Here is a 23,660-nt window from a genome sequence, read left to right as displayed (position 1 = left end):
GTGAAGAGCAACCTGAGCTGGCTATATTAGTTGCTTGGTTTAGTACAAAATGAATATGTAGAAGTTCTTGTTGAAAAGAGCAGGGAAAAAGTGGTGTTAAAGGTACTGAAATGTAAAGCCTTTTTCATTCTTCCATAGTCTTGCTCTTGACTTGTCATGATACTTTCTTTTTTTTTCTTTTCTTTTTTTTTTTTTAACTTACATTTATCAGTTATAAAAGGTTATAACTCAGGAATAGCCAAATGGAAGCGGTACACAGGGCAAGGTATGTAGGAAGGAGTGCAGAGTTTCCAGGCTCTCTCTTGGGCAGGCCATTCTCCCCACATATCCATGTGCTCACCAACCCAGAGGCTCCTGTCATCGTATTTTCTATTTGTTATTTAATGTCATTCTAAATAAAGAAAAATTAAAAATTTAAATTATTAGTATAAAAGTTACCATTCATCTTTATATTGTGCAATGCCAGTTTTAAATGCAAATCTACGAACATTTAACTCCTATGAAGAATCATTGAAATTATGCAATTTGGGTTTCATAACTGGTACATGCATATGTATTTAGTTCTCTCAGAATGGTGGACAAAACCAACACTGCAGAAAACCAATTCAACTTTTTCTTTTCCTTTTTAATACGTGCACATTCTACCAACACTCTATTTTTTTTTTAAATGAAGGATAGTTGATTTACAATGTTGTGTTAGTTTCTGGTGTACAGCATAGCAATGCAGTTACACATACATATATTCTTTTTCGTTTTAGATTATCACAAGCTAATGGATATATTTCCCTGTGCTATACAGTAGGACCTTGCTGTTTATCTATTTTGTATATAATAGTGTGTATCTGCTAATCCTAAACTCCTAATTTATCCCTCCCCCTCCCCCTTCCCCCCTTTGGTAACCATAAATTTGTTTTCTATGTCTGTGAATCTGTTTCTGTTTTGTAAATAAGTTCATTTGTGTCATTTTTTTAAAGGTTTTACATATAAGTGATATCATGTGATATTTGTCTTTTCTGTGTAACTTACTTCACTTGGTCTGATAATCTCCAGGTCCATCCATATTGCTGCAGATGGCATCATTTCATTCTTTTTTGTGGCTGAGTAGTACCAAAGTTCTATCTTTGGCTTACCGTTGAGTTAAGGAGGGTCTGAAAGGAAAAGGAATTATGGGTTTCCCCCTTTCTCTTCCTTTCTGTCATCATTTTCAGCATAAGTTTTTGGATAGTACAGGAAAGTAACATGAGTTAAAAATGGTTATGATAGGGGTCCTCAGTCACTGATGGTTCTTAGAATGCCATTGCCTTTTTTCTGCCTTCAAAACAAGTTCTGATTCCTTAGTGGAAACCATGGCCTTTCTGTGCTGACATAGATTTAACACACTTACCTTGTACTCACTTTGAGCTTTTCACACATTGTGGGGCCACTAGGATTCTGTGCTCATGAGGCCTCATGGCCACTGTATAGAAATGAAGCAGCATGAACTGGCAGACACATAAACTGCATTTATCTCCTCTGCTCCCTCACATGCTCTATGGTCCCATTGGACTTCACCTACAAAATACAAGCGCAAATATAAAAATATTAAGAATTTCAAAATGGCAACAACAAAGCATAAAACCAAGTGAGGGGCTCATTTGAGCCCAGGGCCAGTGCAAACGACGCAGGTCATCCGCACCCGAAACTGGCCCTGAGAGCAACCCTGGAGGCAAGAAGACCAGTAAAGAGGGTAGTGTAATAATCAAACGGAGAGAGGATGTTGGCTGAGACTAAAGGAGTAACCTTGAAAATGCGGGAAAGAGGATGGTTTTAAGAAATAGTTGGGCTGCCAGACCAGTAGCATGTGTACACTACTTGGTTGTAGAGGCACAAGAGAGATAAGAACGATTCCAAGGTCTGGCTTTGGCAATAGCAGGAATAGAAGTGCCATTTTCTGGTCCTGGAATTCCTGGAGAAAGAATTGGAAAGGAGGAATGGGAAGGAAGCAAAAAATGTTGGGTTTGAGATATATGTATCACATGGCAGGATGTTCATAGACAGCAGGTTTGAGTCTCTGGAAAGAGATATGAACCAGAGTTACTGATTTGGAAGTCATCCAAATAGGGATGGTGACTAAAGCCACAGAAATAAAAAAGATTGTTTAGGAAGTATGTTGTAAAGTAAGACAAGAAAGGGACCCAGCATAGAACCATAAGGAACACCGGTGTTTATGTGGAAGAAGTGTCTTCAAAGGCTCTGAGAAGAGGTAGTCAGAAAATGTGGAGAAAATATAGGAGAGGCTCGTGTCACAGACTCGAAAGAAAAAGAGCGTTTCAGGAAGAAGGAAGTGGTCGACACACTCAGATGCTGCTGAGAGGGAGCTCAAGATTCCATTGGATTTAGTGGTAAGGTCATCTAGTGAATGAAATTCAGTGGAATGATGAGGACAAAGGTGAGAAGACAAAGGGCTGAATGTGAGTAGGAGGTCAAAATATGATGAGAGGTATAGACGACTATTTCAAGGAATGGGCTATAAAAGAGGAGCAAGGAATAACCTGCTAGAAGGGAACGTGAAGGCAAGTGATGGTTTAATTTTTATATAAAAAGATATGGGACACCTGAAATTGGGAGAAGCCAGGAGAGAGGGAGAAATTGAAGGTGGAGAAGAAAAAAGTGATCATCTTTTTATCCAGGTTTTTAAGAGGGCAGATAAGCTCCATCAACAAGGGCAGTGATCTTTGTTTTGTTCATGATTTGCGCTGAAAACGGTATATATGTTTCCTAAGGTCAGGGTAGCAAAGTACCACAAACTGGGAAGCTTAAAACAACAGAAGTGTATGGTCTCACAGTTCTGGAGGCCAGAAGTCTGAAATCAAGGTGTTATCACGGTCACACTCCCTCTGAAAATGCCCATGCCTTTTCCTAGCTTCTGGTGGTATCTGGGCAACCTTTGGCTTTCCTTGGCTTGCAGCTGTATACTCTAATCTCTGCCTTCATTGCCCCATGACATTCTCTCTGTGCTTTTGTCTTTATATGACCATCTTCTTATAAGGACATCAGTCATATTGGATAAGTGCTTCACCCTAATCAAGTATGACCTCATCTTAGCTAATTATATCTGCAAAGACCCTATTTCCAAATGCAGTCACATTCTGAGGTACTGGGGTTTAGGACTTCAACATATCTTTTTCAGCAAGGGACAAATCACGATTCAATATTTGTTGAATGGATGAATGTGATTTGGAGAACTAGAAGAGGAGTTTGCCTTAGACCAGAGGAGGGACATCATTCCGTTATAGTGACATGGAAGGAAAAAACCAGTGGGTACGTAATATGGTTCATGTAAGGAAATTGTCATCTGAAGTCTTCAAAATTCTCCACAAAGAGGGAAGAGGGTGAAATCTCTGCTGACCTGAGGGGAGAGTTGAGGAAGGGGAGGGAAGAGTAAAGAGGTATGGAAGAGAAAGGAAGCCAGAAATGGGAAGGAAAACTGACAAGGGAAATGAAGACTGCCTGGTTGCACTGAGGGCTAGTTGGGGTTGGAGACCATGAGATATCGTGGCATAAATCTGCCCTGCTGTGTGATTTCTGCAGCAAGGCAAATGGTGGGGTTCATCTACAGTTGGGGTACTGCCACGTAGTAGCCCAGGAAAGACAACAGGGATAAGGGGATAGAGAATATTGGCATGAGAGACCCACTGGTAAGTCTCAGAATTAGGCTAGATAGGAAGGAAAGTTAAAGACAATTTTGATATGTATAATGAGAGTTTCTTTTTTTTTCTACTGAAGTTTAGTTGATGTATAATATTATGTTTCAGATGTGTAATATAGTGATTCACAATTTTTAAAAGTTATATTCTATTTATAATTATTATAAAACATTGGCTATATTCTCTGTGTCATGCAATATATTCCTGTAGTTTATTTTATACATAGTAGTTTGTACCTCTTAACTCTTTATCCCTTTATTTCCCCTCCCCCTCTCCCTCTCCCTCCTGGTAACCATTATTTTGTTCTCTATATCTGTGACTGTTTTTTTTTTTAATAGCCTTAGACTCTTTGAGACTTTTTTTCTTAATATTTATTCCTTTTACATTTTCTTTCTTTCTTTTTTTTTTTTTTGGTGGGGGAAGGTAATTAGGTTTATTTTTATTTATTTACTTTTTTTTTTTATTACAGAGGTACTGGCAATGGAACCCAGGACCTTGTGCATATTAAGCATGCATTCTACCACTGAGCTATACCCTCCCCCCGCCACTCTGTTTCTTTTTTGTTATATTCACTAGTTTGTTGTATTTTTTAGATTCCATATTTAAGTGATATCATAAAGTATTTGTCTTTCTCTGTCTGACTTATTTCACTTAGCATAATACCCTTACATTAAAATATAGTTACCAAAACATTTAAATAAACCAAGTGTATGCCTGCTAAGATCTGAATGTTTGTGTCTCCCCAGAACTCAAATACTGGAATCCTAACACCAATGTGATAGTGTTAGGAGGTTGAGCCTTCCGGAGATAATGAGTCATGAGGGCGGAGCTCCCGTGAATGGGATTAGAGCTTTTATGAAAGAGACCCGACAGAATTCCCTCACCCACTTTCACTATGTGAAGGTACAATGAGAAGTCCGTGACCCAGAAAAGAGCGTTCACCCAACCATGTTGGCGCCCTGATCTTAGACTTTCAGCTTCCAGAACTGTGAGAAATGAATTTCTGTCATTTATAAGCTCGCTAATATGTAGTGTTTTGTTGTAGCACCCTGAATGGACTAAAATAATGTGCTTCTTCGTATTAAAAGAACAAGATCTAGCAAAAAGGACCATCATTTCTAGGTAGAAATAAACGTAAATGAAAGTTTGAAATATTTGTATGTGATGTGAACTGTAATATAGATAAAAACAGCTGTGTTTTCTGTTGTTGACAATGCCATAGATACTGCTAATAAATCTGTGGTATCTTGCCTACTTTATTATCAAAGGAAATGCTAAATTTCAATTAGTATTAGTATTCAACTAGTAGACTCTCAAATTCTATCCGTAGCTCCTCAGGGATGGCCAGTGGATCTCAGGTGAGAATGCTGGGTGTGGAGAAGCCAGATTGCTTGGACATTGACGTGTAGACCTTGGGGAAGATATCATAAAATAGGACAGTAAACCTGGTCCTGAACTCTTCAAAATCAATTAGAAGCAGTAATTAGAAATTTGGAAAACAACAGCCTTGTCAGGACAAAGGGTGGCAAGCCAGGTGGGATGAGGGTGAAAAAATCAGGGGGTTGTACATAAAAATGGAAGAATAATTGTCAAGAAGTGGCAGTAGGAAGCAAGGAAGATATTGACCTTTACTTCCACATCTGAAGGAGAGAACTTAAGAAGCCTGCAAAGGGAAGCGGTGCCCTGAGGGGAGAACCATATTTTAATTAGTGCAAGTAGGTGGAACGAGTGCCCAAAAACATGATTAAGAACGTGCAGTAGACTGGATAGTGGAAAAGGCTGGGTGAGAGAGCACTTGTTGCAGAGGTAGTTTGGACCAGGATGGCTAAATATGAATATGACAAGATAGGTTGGTTACCTGACGCATTTAATTCTTGAATGGTAATATAAACCCACTACCAGAGATAACTGGTACAGCAGTACCCTTTTGGAATTTTCATTGCTGTAAAATTTGTCATCAGGATAAAATTCAAAGCAATCAAAATTTCTAGTCTTAGGGAATCAAATATCCATAAAAATGAAATGTTCTCCATGTTGCCAATGAGAACAATGAGTAGAAGAATGTTTAATGGCATTGAAAATTGGCACTATAGAATATTAAATTAAAAAAATCAAGATAACAAAACCACATACAGTAAAATTTAAATTTTATTTATATTTATATTTGCATAGAAAAATTACATTAATTCTTTTACAGTAGTTATCTCTAAATGGTCACATTGTGAGTTATTTTAATTATATGCTTAATATCTTATTTTTACATTTTATAAGATATCTTTTTATAATTTTTAATAAGTAAACAAGAAAAACAAATACACAAACTTTGGGAAATTAGGTGCATTTAAACACCCCAGAACCCCATGCCTAAAACTGAAAAAAAAAAATTTTACTTACTCAAGAAGTTTGTGTTCTGCAGATTTGTTCTTTTTTTTTTTTTTAATATTGAAATATAGTTGATTTACAATGTTGTGTTAGTTTCTGGTGTACAGCATAGTGGTTCAGTTATACCTACATATGTATTCTTTTTCTTTACAGGTTATTAAAGCTATTGAATATAGTTCCCTGTGCTAAAAAGTAGACCTTGTTGTTTATACAGATCTGTTCCTTATTCAAGTTAAAATTTGATAAATAATTAAAATACCAAGTAAATGGCACATTAAAAGTTGCATAGGAGACAGTTTCTTTTATTTGTTTCATGGAATACGTTATATTTATTTTAAGTTAAGAAGAATATTCAAAGAAGTTTGAGGTACTATTATATGAATCATCTATTAACCATAAATCTAGAATAAACATTAACACAGATTGAGTGTATTGTACTTCCTGAGATATGGCTGTTTAGTAAGATAGACAACAGTACTATGGGCAGGGCTGATATCACTACTTGATAAAAGTGTTTAAAGTTTATGTAACAAGCTTACCTCCTCAAGATGCCACTGAAGCTGAAGTGATAAATCTCATGTTATTTCATTCGTGTCAATAATTAGCTTTTTGGAGTATTGTTTGTTAGACTTACCCAAGGGAACTCTTTCTGGGAAGCTAGATCAGACATCTTGCAGATGTGTGACAATTTCAAGAATGGAGAGTGCCAATACTTTGGATAAATATATCATCTTCATTGGAAAAAAATTAAACCATATTTCCTGTGGAAAGTGAATTTTTAAGTAGCATGTCATTGACCTGACCCCAAAATCTCCAAACAGCCACTTAGACTCAGGTTGCCTCTCTTTTTTTTGATGTTAGCCCCCATGGGTGATCATAGCTAATACATTAATTCATGAGATGTTACAAAATGGTGATACCTTAATTATGTCAGTCTTTTTCAGTTATTGACCTGGATGCACCAATAAAGAGGAACTTTCTCGCTTTCTATCTGATTGTCCGTTACTGCAGTTGGTGTTGGAAAGTCCCTTTACTTACCAGTTCTGAAATCGGTAAGTTGGTTCACTACCATCTTCTAACAGCATCAAAACCAGTTTTTATTTTTTAACGTATCATTATGAATCCTCAGATTTGAACATATCTCATGTATTTCAATCTATTGTAGTTATTATCTTTGATAATAGCCTACATTTCCATATTTGGACAGTAGGAGATGCTCCAAACTGGCTCCTGAGTTCCGTTCAAACACCACCAATGGTCTGATAACTTCCTCGTTCTCCTACTCTACAGCAGGATGCAGAAGGCTCATCTTGTCCATTTCTTGCCTCAGATCTGTAACCAGTCATTTCTCCAAGGAGTCTTGTTTTCTTTTAATAGTAAATGGCAGCGATGACAATCTGGGTTATAGGTGTATTGTTCACAGGTTTTGATGCATGTGAATCACACTTTCAGTTTCTGTATCTTCTTTTACGGCGGTTCTCATTTAACTCAGAGCAAAATCCTTTCAAGGACCCATGAGGTCCGACATGATCTGCATGCCCTGTTTCTTTTCTTTCCTTACCACACGTGCACCTGTCTTTGGGCTGCTTCCGTGGAAATGCCCTCTGCTCAGATACGTGCAGAGCTCAATCCCTCACTCTGTAAGTCTTTGCTAAATCTCACCTTCTCATTGAAGCCTATCCTGTCAACTTTATTTAAAAATCACAGGACTACTTACCTCCCCAACCCACCCTCAATGTCCTGTGTTCTATTTTTTTTTTCATATCACTTCTCATTCTCTCATATACTTTATGATTTATCTATTTATTCTCCTCCTCCTAAAATGTAAGCTCCACAAGGGCAGGAATTTTGGTCATTTGGTTCACGGTTGTGCTTAGGACATTCTGCACATGGTAGCTATTCGGGACCTATTTGTTCAGTGAACAAATGAGTGAAACCTTAGGATATTTCTGAATCACCACACATGTAAATTGTCAGTGTGCCTTGATCTTCAAAGGAACAGACTGAATTTAAAGCAAACAACATTCATCAAGAAACTGAGCTATATCTAGACTTATGGAAACAAGTCCACAAATTTCAAAACTATCAATTGACATTTCTAGGCATGTGATCAGACCCTGAGCAATGTTTCTGCATTCATTTTTGAAAAAGAAATGTAATATAAACTGAGAGTCTCCATTGGTGATGAAAATAAAAAATCAGAATTGAGATGTACCTCAAAGAATACACCTTACTATTGCCCCAGAGAAGTTTAGTCTGCTTAAGGCCCATGTTCCCAATAATGTAACTAAATTGACCAACTATTAGCAACATGCCCCAAACTGTACCTATGTATAAAATAGTTGATTAAAGTTATTTGATTTGTATGGTCTTTTCCATACCCATAGATTAATGAATTCTGAGAAAATTTAAATTTTTGCTGGGAAAAAAATTGGGGCACCACACTAATAGGGGATTGAACACTGGATTGAGAGACGGGTAGAAGATGTTGGCTGTCAGTTTGATCATTAACCAGCGGGATTACCTTGGGCAAGTCAAGAATTTGAATTTAGATTTGGAAAAGTCTTTGAAGTTGACTAGGGCCAGCCTCCTGCCTTCAACTCACTGGGACAGGAGACCATGATACGGTATGTTCTGTTACTGGAAAGTTCATTTTTAGGTTGAGCTGTGGTTTGCCTCTTTTTATTTATTTCATTGATCTCCTTTGTGTCTTCTAGAGAAACACTTCAGTTAACTACTCCACTCGGGAAGGTATTTAGTGGAGTAAGAACACCATCCTTTGACTTTGCCAGATTTTTAGTTCTAATTCCCTCACTTCCTGTGTGACCTTCATTACGTTACTTTTCTAAGTTTCAGTTTCCTCATCTGTAAAATGGGCACAATCATAGTATTTACCATGTGCGGTTATTACTGATATTACTATCATCCCACATGATATACTTTTAAATATCTAAAAATGGTCATCATGCTTTCCCTTGATTTTCATTTCTTCAGATTAAATATTTCCAAGTCAGAGGGAGGGTATAGCTCAAGTAGTAGAGTGCATGCTTAGCATGCACAAACTCCTGGGTTCATTCCCTAGTACCTCCACTAAAAATAAATAAACCTAAATATCTGCCCCCTGCCAAAAAAATATATATTTCCAAGTCATTTTAATATTTTAATATTGCCCAGAATGACATGGTTTCCAAACCCTTGTCTTTATGCTTTGTTTGTCACTGTTTTCTTAAATGTGGCACCCAAATTAAAAAATATATATTATATATGTGCAAAGTACAGATAATGATGAAATCATTCCTTCCAGCGATCTAGACCTTAAGCAGCCTGTATTTAAAGTCTCTCAGTTTGCTCACATCTAAAATGTATAATTACTAATAATGCCCACTTCTAGGGCTACTGTAGGAGCAACCAAGCTAATGTATGTCAAAGTACTGTGAAAAAAGAGCAAGACGTACAGGAATATCAGTCACTATTTTATACTAAGTATTTTTCATTAGTTTAAAAAATCATAACAGGTATGACCTATCAGTTACCAAAAAGTTAAGGGTTTTTTTGCAGTCTTAATGTTCACATCGAAAAGGGAAAATTTTTTTCATGTCAACTGTATTCCTAATACTCAAAAATTAGAATGAACCCAACAGGATAGTGGATAAACAAACTGTGGTAGGACAATACAGTGGAGTAAATCCCTGCATTAAAAAGGGAAAATGACAAGCAACACCACAGCTAGATCTCAAACAATTATGTGGAACCAAAGAAGCCAGACGTGAAAGGGTACATACCGTATGATTTCACTTGTGTGAAGTTCTAGAACAAGTTAAATCCCATTATGGTAAAAATGTGTTAGAATAGTGGTTTCCTCTGCAGAGGGGCAGGGGAAGGTATAAGAGGAAAATTTCTGGGGTGATAGAAATTTCTGTAACTTCTGGTGTATTATCACTTGACAGATTTGTCAAAATAAAACTCTAAGGTTTGTGCAGTTCATGATATGCTTTTTCAATAAAAATTTTCTAGTTAAAAATTTTTAAGATGCCCCCACTTTTTTTTTTTAAATTGTAGTTGAATTAGTTGTGTTAGTTTCTGGTGTACTGCATAATGATTCAGTTATACATATATACGTATTCTTAGAAAAAGGAAATTTTACACTGAAATATCTAGTAAGCTTAAACCATTTTTTATTATATGAAATAATTACAAAGGAACTAATTTCATTCGTTAAAGTTTCTCCTGTGAAGCATAAGACTTCAGAAAACATTCACTTTCTCAGATAGTTTAATTTCAACCTCTAATTTCTTTACTGAGTTTTTTTAATTGAAAAACTGTCCATTTCTCAAATAATTGAACTTGATGTTGAAACAGGTACAAAGCTTTGTGAGTGGCTGCTGTGTTAGTATTCAATAAGAAAGTGCATTGTAGATCATTCCAATGTAATAAATAAAAACTTAAAGGGAAAATGTATAAAACCAGAGAGATATTGTGTGGACTTTTCTCACAGTTATTATTCATAATTGTCTAGACATATAAACTCCACAAATTTTAGCAATGGCCATTTATCCTTTCCTTCCGCCTTAGTCTGTTAAAACTGTCGTAACGAAATACCAGATTGGGTGGCTTAAACAATAGGAAATAATTTTCTCACAGCTCTGGAGGCTGTAAAGTCGAAGATCAAGGTGCCTGCCAGGTAGGTATCATTCCAAGGCCTCCTGTCTGGGTGTGTAGGCAGCAGCCAACACACTGTCCTCACATGACCACTTTCTTGTGAGTGCACATGGAGACGGGGAGAGAGTGAGTTCTCTGGTACTTCCTCTTAAAAGGACACTCATCCTACTGGACAAGGGCCCTACACTTATGACATCATTTTTAAGCTTAATTACTTCTTTTGAGGCTCCATCTTCAAATATAGCCACACTGGGTTTAGGGCTTCAACATGTGAATTTTGGGGAGGACACAAATATCAAGTCCGTCACAGCTTCCAACTTTTCTCATTTCTTTTATCTCTTGTGGAGAACCTAAATCATACCACCATTGTCCACGTTAAATATATGTACTGAATTTCATTTAATTACACGAATTCTTTTTTAAACTTAAAAAAAGTTTTAATTGAAGTACAGTTGACTTACAATGCTGTGTTAGTTTCTGGTGTACAGCAAAGTGATTCAGATATATATATATTATATATATATATAATATATATATTCAGCTATATATATATATATTACAGACACATATATATATACATTGTCATATTATTTTCTATTATGGCTTATTACAGGATATTGAGTATATTTCCCTGTGCTATACAGTAGGAACTTGCTGTTTATCTGTTTTATATATAGTAGTATCTGCTAATCCCAAACTTCTAATTTATCCCTTCCCCACCCTTTCCCCCTTGGTAACCATGTTTTCTATGTCTGTCTGTCTGTCTGTTTCTGTCTTGTAAATAAGTTCATTTGTGTTATATCTTAGATTCCACATAAGTGATGTCACATGGTATGTCTTTCTGACTTATTTCACCTAGTATGATAATCTCTAGGTCCATCCATGTTACTGCAAATGGTGCTTTCATTCTTCTTTATGGTTGAGTAGTATTCCAGTGTGTGTGTGTGTGTGTGTGTGTGTACACACACACACACACACACACACACACATACCACATCTTCTTTATCCAGTCATCTTTCGATGGACATTTAGGATGCTTCCATGTTAGACAAATTCTTAATGGGACATTGTATTAGGCACAGAGTTTAAGAGATTAAAGGGCACAGTTTCTGCTTGCAAAAAACTCAAAGACCAGAGAGAGATAAACCACTAATCAGAAATACAACATGCTATGTATCATTTTGTAGTATAACTGGAGAGGATCTTATTTTACCTCATTTTCATTATCTTTCTGCGGTACATCTGATCTTTGTCATTACCTAGGACAGTTTTCCAGCACTAGTTTTTCCTCCTAATCAGCCTAGATCTCAAGGTCAATAATTTTAACACTTTCATCTACACCCTCAATAGGCCCATCACTGCTCTGCTCCTCCTGGCCAGTTTATCCCTAATTTTGAATTAATCCACTGATCTGCTTTCTGCTCCATGGTGGATGAACCACAAAGGAGAATAGTGAAGAATCATGCTGATTATACACTCGGTAATTTTCAGCCTCATGAAGCATTTTAGCACTGCAAGGCAAACCTCTAACTTGTCTGTAGTCAACTCCACTTTTCTAAGTGCAGTGTTTGATGAAAACCCTTATCACACTTAGTACCTAAATTCCTCATCTTGCTCTCTTCTGCAGACCATTTTGCCTGATACCTTACAAAATTGTCTTCAGATATTGACTCCTCCAATTTTCATGCTGACCAATGCTCTGCATTAAATACAAGGCAATCTCCAGCCCCATTACCCCAAGCAATTATTTGCTTAGTTCTCATCCTTGCTTTCCGGAACTCCCTTTTCATCTAGTTTGTTTCAGTTAGGGCAGTTGAACTTAACAGATTTTGCTTCACAGTTTTTATTTGTTGGTACAAAAAAATCTCTAGGATTTGAACTAGAATGTCTTACTCTTGGAATGTCCCAGGGATCAACTCTTGGACCACATCTCTATTTCTACTCCCTTGGTGATCTTATCTAATCTTAATGGTTTTAAATATACCATCCACATGCTGATGACGCCTCACTTTATTTCTCCAGTTCAGATCTCTCCCCTGAACTCCAGACTTTTGTATATAACTCAAAAACTCATTTGGGTATCACATGCCATCTCAAACCTAACATGCTCAAAATCAAGCCTCTGCAAAAAGGCACTTTTGGGAGAGATAGACTTAACCATTATTTTGATTACGATAATGGTTTCATAGGTGCATACTTATGGAAAGGCTAATCAAACTATACACTTTAAAAATGGACTATTCACTGTTTATTTTCAATAGTTCAATAGACAAGGGTTCATCCAAATTTCTTGACCTCAGTAATGCACTCTATTTGTAAACATTTTCTTCAAATAAGTTTGAGTATTCTGAAATGCTTTTTCCATTGTTGATAGTCTTGACAACTAGAAGCAACTAGTAAGCCTAACTAGTAAGATAAAATTCCCAAGTACATTGGATTATACTGTACTGAATGTGGGACTCCATGAGATTAAATCTATTTTCTATTGTAAGTCAGATGCATGGCATGCCAGGACCTGAAATGGACTAGTGGTAAGGGGACAAGGCCAGGACTTGGGAGAATGAGACCAAAGATCTGGTTCCATTATTGGAAAGGTTCTATGGAACTGAATAGCTTGAGCTCCTTTGCTCAAAAATCTTAGAGTACTTTAATATTTCAGCCTTATCTTCCAGCTTATTTGTACATCTATCCAGTAGATACCTAAATTCTCAATTTACCACCCTTAGGTTAGATTTACTATTTTTGGTCAGTGCTTCTTATGCCTGAGTGTACCACTAGTTCAATCTCACTAAGTATTCTGCAGTTTGCTTTTTTTCTTGGAACCTTGCATAACTATTGATAAAGAGGACATATAGAGGGTATAGCTCAAGTTGTAGGGTGCATGCTTAGCATGCAAGAGGCCCTGGGTTCAATCCCCAGTACCTCCATCAAAAACACAGAAGTATATGCACTTTCGTTTGGACTTTATCAACTAAGGAAATGTATTTTACAAGACAGAAAGGGAAAGGAACAAAACCAGAAGGGACTGCAGAAAGAGGTCAACAGGCTGTAAATGCTAAGTTTTATTTCATCATGTGCCTTGTTTTTAAGTTATCTTTGCCAACTTTGATAAAAGGGCAGTTTTCTCTGAAAGTTTTGTGTAGACCCCAATTGGTCTTTTGAATCATTCATTATTCACTTTTACTGCACAACAAAATGCCAAGGAGATAAGGTGCCAGTGATTGAAATATTATCTTACTACACATGGAAATGGTTTATTAATTTCATAGCCTCAAGAACTGTAGGATTTGTAATAGTCACGATTTTGTCAATCACATTTCTTATACATCTCACTGGATCCTCCCTTGAATGTATTTTCTGTTTAAGGTCCCACAGCTCAGCTTCTGGCAGTATTAAGATACAGTCATATGTGCAAACCACTGTGCTGAATGACATTTTTTTCCACTGCTAGATTTCATAAGGTCCCTTAATTTGCCTCAAAGTATCTGCTAAGGCTCATTTTCCTAGAATTATACTTGATTGTGTTATTTGTGGAATTACTCACCTAGTTTAATAATGTAGATACTCAAAATACTGAATGTTTTCTCTGTATGGTCACACGAACATTGTTTTTTAATATGGCTGCAAGAATCACTTCCAGAGGTTTATTTTGGAAAGTCTTAATACTTGGAACAGATTCACTCTGTGCCTGGCCACTTAACTACAAGCTTATCAATCTTCTGAACTTCTCCTGAGCTGCATGGGACCCAAATCAAATTCTTTTCACTAAGGCAGGCAAATAAACATTTGAACAAAAAGTTCATTTTAAGATGACAAGAACATTTGTATTCTGATTTTGACATTTAAATAAGGCTTGGGAACAATTATTCATGCAGCTATTTAAGGAAAATGACAATGCATGGGGCCCAACCACCTTGGTTATATTGGATGCTATTACTGCTTATGCTAAATCCATTCTTTATCATGCCTGACCAGTTTCAACCCAGATTTTACCAATGACCTTCCTTCATGACCCTTAACTGTTACGCAGTGCTCTCTTCCTTAACTTTCAGTATTACTTTTCCCCACTTTTGCAAACACTGTTTCATGTTACTATTGCACTAGGACGAAATACTCCATAATTTAGCTAGTAATCAGATTTATCATCTTGATGCATGACATTCTGACCCTCAGTCTGTCTCTCCACTTCGCTCTCACCTCCATTCAGTAATGCTTAGCACCTGGCACAAAGCCAAGGTTTTCCACCCTTCATTCTTGTGATTGCCAAACCAAGTCATCTCTCCATAGAAATTTTACCGAGGATCTTCCCACAATAGTTAGTATAAATCTTCACTTGGCTGTAATTATAATTATCCATGTTAAATTCAAACAGGTGACCAAAGGCCAAACATTCATTCAAAATTATTTAATTTCAAGGCTGGATAATCAAAAAACAAGCTTCAGAGCTAGGAAATAATACACTGGTTAACAGGTTACGACTCTAGGGTAGTGAAATGATTAAATAGAAATGGCTTGAATCTTATGGATGCATTAATCTAGATTTGATATTGGTTCAGAAATCCATTTACAACATTAATATAGTCCGTCTTGGTATTTTTCTTTCCATGTCCACAAAATGAAGAGCTTTTCCTGATCATCAGTTTTTCATATTACAGACAAGTAAATCTTGTCTAGCCCTAGAAAAGGAAAAACACTTGAGTTTTACAAGACTATCAACGTCAAAAGAAGTTAAAAAAATCCTTAAGAATACCATTGTCCTTAAAATGGTCTATCTCAGAAGCCAGATCCGTATAAGTTTTTTCAACAGAAATTCAGGTTCGGGATAGGATCATCATAGATAAGACCAAGGACACAATAGTCACTGATTGTCAAGCAAAATATCTCTACTCACAAAAATGTTTACAGCTTAGGAATTTCACAGCAAACTAGCCTTTCAGTAGACAGACAGCGACCCCTCACTGTTGGCAGAGAAAAAAAAATTACCGAGTTAACAGTTTACAGTTACAAAATCCAGGCAACAAAAATATATTATTTCATATCTACATATTGGTCTTATCTCAGAAGCCGAATCCGTACATGCTTTTCTTCAGGTAGTCAGCTTCAGGATAGGTTTCATCACTGATCAGACCAAAATCCAGTAAGCTACATCACACTGACATTTACCATAAACAAATACAACATTAAAAGACAAGCACTATATTAGAAATGCTATAGATGTTGTAAACCACATTACCTTACTTTAATTTAAAATGAAGCTGGTCACCAGTGACATCCGTAGCTTCATTAGTATTCACAACCCCAGGACTCTGCTCAAGGACAAAAAATTCCTCATTTAATCTACTTATGAACTGAATACTACACTCAAAAGCAGTGGTCCAACACATACCTGGTAAGACTGTCAAGTTCCGACCAAGTAATTTTCCAGCAAACATTTTCCCATTTCTGGAATTTTCCTCTGCATCTAAAAATAGCAAATTCCAAATGATGCACCACCATCTTTCCTGTAAATCAACAGGTTTACTTCCACAGTTAAAAAACCCAGCTCAACTCGTATCTTAGCATCTTTACATAACAGCTCCATTACAGCGTGTCACTGTTCCTGCGGGGGAATCAACGTTTAAAATTAAGCATTCTCACAGAACGTCCAAGATTTTCAAGTACGAAAACCCTCCTCTTCACTAATTCGATTTGCACACAGCGCCACCTGGGCACAGTGCAATTTAGTCTCACGCAGCCAAGGCCTCCCGTTTTGAAATAACCGTTGATCTGGCGATGGAAGACAGCATACCAACAAAGGCCTCTGGCTCTTAAGATTAACTCCCCGCCCTAAATCCCAAGAATGTGGTTGTTTTCTTGCCGCCGCTCAGGCTCAGCCAGCCGGCTGCCGGGATTTGGCAATCGGGCCGCATACAGCGCCCGTGGCCACTAGCGGCAACCTCCCCACGCCTAAGCTCGAAGCCTACCGCCACCACGACTCGGTACACGTGGTGGCCCGCGGCATGTTTCCCACGTGCACGGCTTCAACACAAAGCACTCCAAGCTCAAATCTCTGAAACCTTTTCACATTCCCGTAGGCCCCAACCTAATCTGCGCCACCCACCTTCGCTCGGATAACCTCCCGCGCGGCCCACTTACCTACAAGCACCGAACAACCCTCAGGTCCCGACGTAAAAGACCGAGCGATTCCGCCAGCAGCTCCTTATATAGCCTCTCCTGAGTCAGAACGAGGCCGCCCCTCCCTCTCGCAGCTATTGGACTGGAGCGCACGGGGGCGTGGCCTGTTCCTGTCGAGACAGAGCGAGAGCGCGCCAGGCGGCTCTTTTCTTTTGGGAACTCTTTCCGGCGCGTGGTGCTCGCGCCGTTCCTCCGCGGCGCGCACGTTTAGTCCCGGGCGCGCGCCCGCTGGCGCGCTGCGACAAGTCGCTTCCGAGTCTGGCTCTACGTGGCGCGGGAGTGGCGCCAGAATTCAAACGAACAGCAGCCTTTGGAGGCGGTAGCCTACCGCCTTCCCCGAGCCAAGTCCGCCCAGAACGGATGGGGCGGCTCGGGGCCGGGAGTGGACTTGAGTTTTGCAGCGCAGGCGGCCTCAGCCTGTCATTCAGTCGAGAAGACGGGCTGCCTGGTTGGCTGGAGACCGGAGGGAGTTGATGCCCGGCGGCTGCCGCACTCCTGGAAAGAGAAATTGGCGGGCAGAAATGCTCGGACGAGGAAAGTATGTGAAAGTGCCGGTTTTCTCCTGTCCTCAGCGAGAACGCAGCGCCTTTGGAGAGCCGGCCGGCTGCGCGGCACGCGGTCCAGCTGCGCCCCACGGGGTCCGCCCCCCCTCAGGCTGCCGGATGCCGTGCCCTGCTGTTACATCCTGTGATCAGCACAGAGAATTCTCCCCGAGACGGCAGACCCGAGAGGTAAATCCTCCATTTGGCAAGGAGAAAACTTAGGCCTGAAGTACCAATAATTTCCCTAAATTCACACAACCAAGAGCTTTGCTATTTTAACTTTTTTGGCACTAAATTCATTATCATGCAGGAAAAAGATTAATTTGGGAAATTTAACGGAATATCTTATCCAAATGACATTTAAGTTAAGTAGCAACAATGGCATTAATTAGTATGTGTGGGTAAATATATGTACGTATGCGCATACCTGGGAACAGACGACATTTGAACATTTCAGCATTTGAAAATTCAGGTCTCCATAGCACTTACTGCTAATTATTATGTACGTGTACGTTTTATTGTCCACCCCTTCTGCACCGCCCTTTATTTTTCTGCCTTAGAACAATACCTGGCATAAAGTAGGTGGTCAGTAACTATTGGTTGAATAAATGAAGGAATATACGCGGTGGCTTTTTAGCAAGTTAAAATGAAGACCATACTCCATATTAAAACATAATAGTGAAAAGCAAATTTCTGTAACAGGAACCTAAGCGATTAAGTGTTTTCTTGGCTGGGCATGTAGATTTGCAAAATTTGTTTGTAATGTACAATTAAATTTGCATATTGCTCATATTTTAAAAACTAAGATAATACAAAACGATATAAAAAGCAAAGTAAAAATCCATTTCGTGTCACTAGGAATCTTTTCTCCGCTATTAACAGTAACCACTATTAACAGTTTTTGAAGCTTACTATGTATATATAAACATATGTACATATTTTTTCACACACAAATAGGATCTATGTCCTTTTCTGCAACTTGCTTTGCTCCATCATAAATATTGTAGACATCTTTCCACAGCAGTACATATAGACGACTTTCTTGTTTATAAACTGCTAGCATTCAGTTGGATGTGTCATAATTTTATAATTTTACAGCTTTTCACTATTTCAAATAGTGTCGAAGTGAATTATAGGTATATCATTGTGAGAAGATCTGCAAGATAAGTTTCTACAAGTGAGTCAAAGGTTATGTGCACTTAAATTTGTGATAAATATTGCTTTATTGTTCCCACCTTCCACTCTTATAAAATGGTTGTGATGTGATTATATTTTGAAGGGTGTTTTGCTAATTGAAAAACATATGTAACTATTACATTATGCTATTTGCAAACTATTGCATTTTTTCACAATTGAAATTGAAAATTATTACTCCCGTTGTTATCTTTGAATCTCTGCTATCCTGAAGACCTTCAAAGTCATTTGTTCAAAAGCAGTATAAAACAATGATTTTCTACCCTGATTTACCAGTTGAATTACTTGGAGAGCTGAAAATTATCAGATTTCTAGGTTCTAACCTGGAACTACTGAAACAGAATCTCCAAAAGTGGGACCCAGGAAGCATTTTAAATAAGCATCGAGGACAGTGCTAACAGGAATATAACCTAAACCACAAATGTGAGTTGCATATGTAATTTTATTATTTTTTAATATATATATATTTGTTTTTGTTTTGGGGGGAGGAGGTAATTAGGTTTCTTTGTGTATTTTTAAATTAATTTTTTACTTTTATTTTTTAGTGGAGGTACTGGGGATTGAACCCAGGACCTTGTGCATGCTAAGCATGAACTCTGTCGCTGAGCTATACCCTCCCTTGCATATGTAATTTTAAATATGCTAGTAGCCGCATTTAAAAAATAGTAAAAAGAACCAGATGAAATTGATTCCAGTACGTTTTATTTAACCCAGTATAGCCAAAATATTTTCATTTCAACATATGATCACCGTAAGTTGTGTACTCAGTCCTTGAAATCCATTGTGTATTTTACACTCACAGCACATCTCGATTTGACTGCTCACACTTCAAGTGCTTCATTACCACATGGCCAGTGGCTGTTGTCTTGGACATCTCAGATCTAGGGTGATTCATTTGCATATAGAGATTTGAGAACCACTGTGTCAACACCACTCCTCACACCTGTTAGAATGGCTATGATCAAAAAGAAAAGAGATGACAAATGCTAGTGAAGATGTGGAGAAAAGGGAACTTTTGTACACTTTTGTTGGGAAGGTAACTTGGTGCAGCCACTATGGAAAACATTATGGAGTTTCCTTAAAAAATTAAAAATAGAACTACCATATGATCCATAAGTCCACTTCTAAATATTTATCTGAAGAAAGTGAAAATGATAACTCAAAAAGGTATGTTGCACCCCCATGTTCATAGCAGCATTGTTTACAATAACTAAGATATGGAAGCATCCTCTGTCTATCATTGAATGAATAGAAAATGTGCTATATATATATGATGGAATACTATACAGCCACAACAAAGAATGAAATCTTATCGTTTGTGACAATCTGAATGGACCTTGAAGGCATTATGCTAAGTATGCTAAATGAAATACATCAAAAGAAGACCAGTATTGTATGATCTCACTTACATGTGGAATCTAAAAAAAAGAAGAAGAAGAAGAAAAGAGAAAAAACTCAAGCTCATAGACACAGAACAGATTGGTGCTTGCCAGAAATGGGGGATGGAGGGTGGGTGGAAAGAGTGAAGGGGGTCAAAAGATAAAAATTTCCAGTTATAAATAAGTCATGGGATGTCATATACAGTATAGTGATTATAGTTAATAATACTATATTGCATATTTGAAAGTTGCTAAGAGAGTAAATCTTAAAAAGTTTGCATCACAAGAAAAATTCTGTAACTATGTATGGTGATGGATATTAACTAAACTCATTGTGGTGGTCATTTTGCAATTTGTACAAGTGTCGAATTTTTATGTTGTACAGCTGAAATTAACATAATGTTGTATGTAAATTATACCTCAATAAATTTTTTTTTTAAATACGAGAATTAAAGAGTCTTACCTCTTAGTATAGTGTTCTTTTTTCCCAGTGTCTGAAACTGAACGGGTCAGTTAACTCTAGGTTTGATTGCAGGACAGACAACTGTGAATTGAAGAAAATCTTGTGATTACTTCATAAAATTGTAGAGTGTTAAGGAATGAAATAGTAGGGGGTGAAATCACATATATGTAGAAAGGAGGCAGTTTGATACATGATTCTGAAGTTCAGAGGAGAGGTTAGGGGTTGAGTGTCATTGGTACGAGTAAGATATTTAAAGCATGACACTGAGTCAGATCATCAGGGAAAAAGTATAAATAAAAAAGAAAACTCAGGACAGAGTCTTAGAGCAATGCAAACTTTAGAGTTCTAGTAGAAAAGAAAGTTCCAGCAAAGGAAGCACCGTGGGGAGAAAGCTGGAGAGTGTGATATCTCAGAAAGAAAGTGAAGAGTTTTGGAGAGAGATAGGTCAATTAGCATGAATGCTTCTGAAAGGTGAAGTAAGATAACAGAAATGACCATTGGGTTTGGCAACACGAAGATCACAGTAAACACAGTCTCAGGTGGAATAGTGATGATGGAAGCAGAGTTGAAGAGGACTGAGGAGTAAGGGTGGGGAGAAGGCAGAGCTAGGTCTGTAGCTGAAGAGGGTTGTAAGATCAAGGGACTGTTTTTTAAATGGGAAATACAAGACCATCTTTGTATGTTCACGGGATTGATTTAGTAGAGGGTGGAGATTTATGATGCTGGGAAAAGAGGCAAAAGTTACAGGAGCAAAATCCTCAAGAAGGCAAGAGGAGATGATTTCCAGAATACAAATGGAGGTCTTTGTAGTCTTTGATTGTTAAAACGAGATAAGGCAGGTGTTGGGAAAGGCAGTCATGCATAGCCTGTTGACCCTTGCATAACTGTAACAGCATGCCTTGGTCCTGGAATATTCTCTTACATGGAAATAAGGCGTCTTCACAGCTTGTGCTGGGCATGGTTTGTACATTCCTTGTTCTGCTTTAAGCATGTGCATCATATGACACCTGGCCAACCCCACTGGTATATATATATATATATATTCCTGGCAGGAAGAGAAGAGGGTTCTTCACCACTGCAGGAGGGGTGCAGGTAGACCATCTTCCTGCACCTGCTGTGGGGCAAGATGCAGTGGTCCTGGGGGAGCACTCACCATTGAGGCTGATCTTGCTGTCTCTTCCCTGCATGAGTGAAGTGTTGTTCCCTCCAGTGTCTGTGTGAGTTGTGTCTTTCTTGGCAACTGTGTAATGAGTTGACATCTTGGTACTGCTGCTCCTGGTGGTAGGCAAAAGGTGTCACTTGCTTGACAGTTTGGTGCAGTGAGCAAGGTCACCAACAGGTACACCATGGCACAAGGTTCATCAGTCCAGCCATCCCAGGGTGGTGCCAACTCCCTAGGGGATGACCTCCATCTGGCTGACTGGGGATAAATGAGATGTAGACAATCTCCCTGTCAACAAAGATAAATGGGTGTGATGGATGAGGGCAGAATACAAGAGGTGGGCCCTAAAAGTTTTCTTGGAAAATTAACCTAGCTTCTGGCCACATTCACACTCCTACACCATCCTCTAACTTTGATGTGCAAGGGGTTGCAGATGACACCCAAGGGGAAATCAAAGACCCCTGTGTAAGAAGCTGCACCTGATCTGTGTTGCTTAAAAGCCCCAAGTAAGGCTTGTTTTCACTCAACACAAAACCACTCATGTTGTTGCTGAAAATGTAACTGTTGAAATGTGGTCCTTCTCTGAGAATGAAATATAAAAACTGAAAGACAGATATGGGCAGAGGCCCTGGGGAGTCTCATGTGACTTGGATGGTCCACCTGTTTGATAAGGATAAACATCTCAGACTGAGTGCTGCAGTCCAGGGAAGCTAATCACTGGCCCCTGGCTGCAGTCTGATTTTGCTCACATCGAACAGGACAACCAACAAGACAGAAACAGAGATAAGCCCATGTTGCTCTTGATATGGACTGCAAAGAGTATGAGCACAGTATTCCCAATGGTGGGGACTTCCCTAAAACCAGGAGCACCTGGAAAACCATCATAAAGGCATAACTGCATTTCAGGTAAAAGCCATGGATACTGACTATATGACCCTGACCCTTAGGATGCGGACGGTACAGTGGCGGTCTTCATGTGACAGGGACCTCTCCAGTGGAAAACCCTATTATTTCTACTGTTGTCCCCTAAAATGACTGTCGGGGAAGAAAAAGAAAAGCTCCACTGAAATGTCCTGTTTGGGATAAAAACAATAGAATGGTTTCAGTGATTTCCAACAACTTGGGCTAAACAGATGGAAAACCAACAAAAAAAAGCCACACCCAGAGACCAAAAGGGGAACCGAAGGGATGACAAGTGAGGAATAAAGGAAACAACAATGTCGACCCACAGAGCAATGTGAGTTCAGTTGTTAAGACTGGATAGAGAAAAAAATTATGAGATCCCTACAGAAGACTTCTACTAATGCTGTTGGACAGAGAGAGGTCCCTCTAAATTAGAGGCTAAAGCTCTAATCCCATGTTCCCATTTTGATGGCTTGACTGGCAGAAAATTACTCAGACACTCTCCAAGCAATCCAAAACAAACAAGAGTCACTGAACTCACTAGCTAAGCTGGTGGTGGTAATGGACAACCAAATAGCCTCGATTATCTGCTGGTGGAACAGCATGGCATTTGTGTTATTGCCAACACCTCTTGTGTCTATATCACTAATTAAGGGAAGGTGAAAACTCAGCTGGAGAAGATCCATGGTCAGGTAGGATGATTATCAGCTATAATCTGCAGTCCCCCCAGACTCTTTAAAAAAACTCTTTAGTTGGCTTATTCCAAGCATCTGGGTTTCCTGATTAGAGACCATCCTTGAGGGAGGTCTGATTATACTCCTCAGTCTGTGACCCTGATGAATTGCTGTCTCAACATGACAGGGAGCTCTGCGAGAAAACTTTATCCATATACTGTTCAGGGGCCCCAGTGGACCCAGTTCTATCTCCAAATTGGGGGCAGATGGTGGTCCCACCATATTTGATGTGGTTTATCTGCTATTTCAGTGGCTGAGCAAGGATTGGGGGCTGGACTATTGGGAAAGACAGTCATGCACAGCCTGTTGATCCATACATGGCTGCGTATCACTGGGCACATGGAGTTGTTTGGGAATCTCTCTGTTCTGGGTTTGACTGTAG

General features: G+C 38.6%; 1 long non-coding RNA gene and 2 other non-coding genes across 3 annotated transcripts; all 3 read right to left on the bottom strand.

Moving 5' to 3' along the window:
• Window positions 1-376: 376 nt before the first annotated feature.
• LOC105083118 (uncharacterized) lies at window positions 377-16,994 on the bottom strand. Its single transcript, XR_836578.3, has 7 exons — window positions 16,863-16,994; window positions 16,114-16,188; window positions 15,961-16,033; window positions 15,619-15,685; window positions 1,385-15,403; window positions 1,027-1,148; window positions 377-391 (listed from the first exon to the last, which is right to left on the bottom strand). It is a non-coding gene; the product is annotated as an uncharacterized LOC105083118 (long non-coding RNA).
• On the bottom strand, window positions 15,498-15,567 carry LOC123613632 (small nucleolar RNA SNORD50). Its single transcript, XR_006721008.1, has one exon. It is a non-coding gene; the product is annotated as a small nucleolar RNA SNORD50 (small nucleolar RNA).
• On the bottom strand, window positions 15,782-15,851 carry LOC123613633 (small nucleolar RNA SNORD50). The gene has a single exon (XR_006721009.1). It is a non-coding gene; the product is annotated as a small nucleolar RNA SNORD50 (small nucleolar RNA).
• Window positions 16,995-23,660: the final 6,666 nt, after the last annotated feature.

This window comes from Camelus bactrianus, chromosome 8, assembly GCF_048773025.1.
Source record: "Camelus bactrianus isolate YW-2024 breed Bactrian camel chromosome 8, ASM4877302v1, whole genome shotgun sequence".
NCBI classification, from domain to species: Eukaryota; Metazoa; Chordata; class Mammalia; order Artiodactyla; family Camelidae; genus Camelus; species Camelus bactrianus.
Note: the sequence above shows the minus strand (reverse complement) of the source record. Positions and strands in the feature narration are given on the sequence as shown.